The 4,886-nt window shown below is 51.7% G+C and overlaps 1 pseudogene; it reads right to left on the bottom strand.

The window, feature by feature from the left end:
* Positions 1–3,186: 3,186 nt before the first annotated feature.
* Positions 3,187–3,302, bottom strand: LOC149452476 (U2 spliceosomal RNA; annotated as a pseudogene).
* Between the last annotated feature and the right edge of the window lie 1,584 nt (positions 3,303–4,886).

Below are 4,886 nucleotides of genomic sequence, written 5' to 3'. Positions count from 1 at the left end.
GGGATCTCTCCGGGGAAAGACAAATCTGTGTGCTGGGGGTGGGACCTCTCCAGGGAAAGATAAATCTGTGTGTTGAGGGTTGGAGCTCTCAGGGGAAAGACAAATCTGTGTGCTGGTAGTGGGATCTCTCCGGGGAAAGACAAATCTGTGTGCTGGGGGTGGGAGCTCTCCGGGGAAAGACAAATCTGTGTGCTGGGGGTGGGAGCTCTCCGGGGAAAGACAAATCTGTGTGCTGGGGGTGGGAGCTCTCCGGGGAAAGACAAATCTGTGTGCTGGGGGTGGGATCTCTCCGGGGAAAGACAAATCTGTGTGCTGGGGGTGGGAGCTCTCCGGGGAAAGACAAATCTGTGTGCTGGGGGTGGGAGCTCTCAGAGGAAAGACAAATCTGTGTGCTGGGGGTGGGACGTCTCCGGGGAAAGACAAATCTGTGTGCTGGTGGTGGGATCTCTCCGGGGAAAGACAAATCTGTGTGCTGGTAGTGGGATCTCTCCGGTGAAAGACAAATCTGTGTGCTGGGGGTGGGAGCTCTCCGGGGAAAGACAAATCTGTGTGCTGGGAGCTCTCAGGGGAAAGACAAATCTGTGTGCTGGGGGTGGGAGCTCTCCGGGGAAAGACAAATCTGTTTGCTGGGAGCTCTCAGGGGAAAGACAAATCTGTGTGCTGAGGGTTGGACCTCTCAGGGGAAAGACAAATCTGTGTGCTGGGGGTGGGACCTCTCCAGGGAAAGATAAATCTGTGTGTTGAGGGTTGGAGCTCTCAGGGGAAAGACGAATCTGTGTGCTGGGGGTGGGATCTCTCCGGTGAAAGACAAATCTGTGTGCTGGGGGTGGGAGCTCTCCGGGGAAAGACAAATCTGTGTGCTGGGGGTGGGAGCTCTCCAGGGAAAGACAAATCTGTGTGCTGAGGGTGGGAGCTCTCCGGGGAAAGACAAATCTGTGGGCTGAGGGTTGGAGCTCTCAGGGGAAAGACAAATCTGTGTGCTTGGGGTGGGACCTCTCCGGGGAAAGACAAATCTGTGTGCTGGGGGTGGGATCTCTCCGGGGAAAGACAAATCTGGGGGTGGGAGCTCTCCGGGGAAAGACAAATCTGTGTGCTGGGAGCTCTCCGGGGAGAGACAAATCTGTGTGCTGGGGGTGGGAGCTCTCCGTGGAAAGACAAATCTGTGTGCTGGGGGTGGGAGCTCTCCGGGAAAGACAAATCTGTGTGCTGAGGGCAGTATCTTAATATGAAAGACCAATATGTGTGCAGAAGGTGGCTACTCCCACTGGGGAAAGACTAATCTGTGTTCGAGGGGTGGGATCTCACCAGGGACAGACACATCGGTGTGCCGGGGGTGGGATCTCACTGAGAAAAAATGAGAAAAATTAAAATGTGAACTGGGTTAAGGCCAGGGGCATATCTGCTGGGAGGCAAAAAAAGCATTTGCCTTGGGCGGCATTTTTCAGGGGGGCAGCGGAACGGAACAGTGGCATCACTACAGGGAGGGATTACCCCTAGGTTATTCCTTGCCCCTCCACGAAGGGCGAACTGTATTGGGAGGGCTTGGTGAGAAGGGTGGTCTCAGCTAGGCTGGGCTGTGCTCAGGCAGGCTTGGCTGTGCACGGGTGGGGGGGGCGGTCTTATCGGTTGTGATCAGACAGGAGGGCGGACTCGGCTGAGCTATGCTCAGGGGGGCTTGGCTATGCTCAGGAAGAAGGGCGGGCTTGGCTTGGGTGGTGGGGCGGGCTCAGTTCAGCTTGGCTGGGTGGGCAGGCTAGGCTCAGTTGGGCTGGGGGGCAGGTCTGCAATGATGTAAAGATGTGACCAAGACCCCTATGGGCGGGGTGAAACGCATCAGAGGGCATGGCTGGAGTGACGGCTGAGGCCATCCACAGTACAGGGTCTCTGTTTGATACCTTGGGGTTGGTATGTGCGGTGTCCTTCCTCCCCCTTTGCAAATCAGCAAGCTTCTGGTATAACTTGGGATGCTGCTCCCCTTTTTCCCTGCTAGCGGGGTGATCGTGACTTTTATGCAGCTTTGAGTGGCGCCACAAACGTGTCACATGGCGCAGTTTATGAATCACAAGTAGAGATGAGCGAATCGAAGTAGGCGAAGTGGAATTCGAGTCGAATATTGGAAAATTTTCGATTCGCGCCGAATCCGAAAAATAGCCTACTTCGGACGCGCGAATCGAAATTTTTCCTAAAATGGCGGCGGACATGTGCGGCGACGGAGCGGGGATGTCTGGGAAGCCGCGCAGACAAGGCGCGCTGACCCATAATGCATTCCTTAATGACATGTGATCGCATTAGCCAATCAGCAGCCAGCCAGCCAGCACTGTGTAATTTTTTTTTTTTTTTAAGTCCGCAAACGTGCAACTATAACGAAAAAACCCGTAAGTGTTCACAAAAAAAGTGCAAGTGCAAAACACCACACGAAAAAGTGCACTTAGGGGTGTGCTGTGTCCTACCCCTAAAGGGGCTTGGACCGCTTACCCTGATCCCCCGGGGCACGAAGCTCCTGACAGGGACAAGGTTCCCAATTGGTCCTCCTGGCCAAAAGACCTGGTGGACCACCGTTCCCTATGCCCAGCCAAAGCCGGACATCCAGTACTAGGCAAGGAGGCTCTCCCGAAGAAGAGCCTCCTAGGGATCAGGGGAGGAAGGAACCGTATGGCCACACATCCTCCCCCTAGACTTCAGGGTAGGCCCGAGGACCCACACCCTCCATCCGTGAAAAACACACACATAAGGCAAAGAAAAAAGTGACAAACGTGGGAGTGCATAATAAATAAATAAAGTAAAGTAAATAAAATAAAAAAATGGTACCGTGCCGAATTGTGCACAGACCAGGCCCTGAGGCCCGTAGCAAAAATTGCCCTGGACTTAGCCAAAAGACCTGGTCCTTAGGGCGCTGTGCAAAAAGAGGTGAAAAACAGTGACCATGTGTCATCTTCACACCGTGGGGTCCCACACCCAAGTGTTACTAGTGACACCCCTGAGAGCGTCTTCCCCAGGGGGCACTGAGTTTGCGGACTTTTTGCATCCCCAGCCCCTGGCCAGACCAAGGTAGATCCGTCCAAATCAGGAGGTACTGGGTCTTTCCAGTCTTCCCAGAGGAATTACTCCCGGGGCCCCAGCTTAACTCGTGGCGCTCCCCGGTTTCTGTCCCTCCGGTACTAGCCTTCCGGACCCCCATCATTCCAGTGAGGGTACTATACAACAACCATCCCCGCAAAGCTAGAAAGGTCGGGAGCACCCCCACTGGACACTGATAAGAACAGATACTACACTTGATCTTAGCCAAAAGGCCGAGAAGCGACAAGGCGCGCTGACCCATAATGTATTCCTTAATGACATGTGATCGCATTAGCCAATCAGCAGCCAGCCAGCCAGCACTGTGTAATGGTCGAGCTATAAATAGCGGCCATTTTAGAATTCTTCATTTGCCTCCAGTCATTCAAGAGAGGCAGACCGCTCTGTATTAGGGACAGAGTTAGGGCCACAGAAACGATACTTGGGGACAGAGAAACGTTACTTAGGGACAGAGAAGCATTACTCAGGGACACAGAATTGTTAATGAGGGCCACAGAATCGTTACTTAGGGCCAAAGAAACGCTAGTTAGGGCCACAGAATTCTTACTCAGGGACACACAGAATTGTTACTGAGTGCCAGAGAATTGTTACTTAGGGCCACAGAAACGTTAGTTAGGGCCACAGAATTGTTACTCAGGGACAGACACAGAATTGCTACTGAGGGCCACAGAACTGTTACTTAGGGTCACAGAAACGTTATTAGGGCCACAGAATTGTTACTCAGGGACAGACAGAATTGTTACTGAGTGCCAGAGAATTGTTACTTAGGGCCACAGAAACGTTAGTTAGGGCCACAGAATTGTTACTCAGGGACAGACACAGAATTGTTACTGAGGGCCACAGAACTGTTACTTAGGGCCACAGAAACGTTAGTTAGGGCCACAGAATTGTTACTCAGGGACAGACACAGAATTGTTACTGAGGGCCACAGAACTGTTACTTAGGGCCACAGAAACGTTATTAGGGCCACAGAATTGTTACTCAGGGACAGACAGAATTGTTACTGAGTGCCAGAGAATTGTTACTTAGGGCCACAGAAACGTTAGTTAGGGCCACAGAATTGTTACTCAGGGACAGACACAGAATTGTTACTGAGGGCCACAGAACTGTTACTTAGGGCCACAGAAACGTTAGTTAGGGCCACAGAATTGTTACTCAGGGACAGACACAGAATTGTTACTGAGGGCCACAGAACTGTTACTTAGGGCCACAGAAACGTTAGTTAGGGCCACAGAATTGTTACTCAGGGACAGACACAGAATTGTTACTGAGGGCCACAGAATTGTTACTTAGGGCCACAGAATTGTTACTCAGGGACAGACAGAATTGTTACTGAGTGCCAGAGAATTGTTACTTAGGGCCACAGAAACGTTAGTTAGGGCCACAGAATTGTTACTCAGGGACAGACACAGAATTGTTACTGAGTGCCACAGAATTGTTACTTAGGGCCACAGAAACGTTACTCAGGGACACAGAATTGTTACTGAGGGCCACAGAACCGTTACTCAGGGCCACAGAATTGTTACTCAGGGACACAGAATTGTTACTCAGGGACACAGAATTGTTACTGAGGGCCACAGAACCGTTACTTAGGGACACAGAATTGTTACTGAGGGCCACATAACCATTACTTAGGGCCACATAATTGTTACTCAGGGACAGACACAGAATTGTTACTGAGGGACACAGAATTGTTACTGAGGGCCACAACCGTTACTTAGGGCCACAGAATTGTTACTCAGGGACACAGAATTGTTACTGAGGGCCACAGAACCGTTACTTAGGGCCACAGAATTGTTACTCAGGGACAC

Source organism: Staurois parvus, unplaced genomic scaffold (genome assembly GCF_062004578.1).
Source record: "Staurois parvus isolate SC_StPar_1 unplaced genomic scaffold, SC_StPar_1.0 ptg000470l, whole genome shotgun sequence".
Taxonomy (NCBI): Eukaryota; Metazoa; Chordata; class Amphibia; order Anura; family Ranidae; genus Staurois; species Staurois parvus.
The sequence above is the reverse complement of the archived record's forward strand: the minus strand, read 5'-3'. Positions and strand labels throughout refer to the sequence as shown.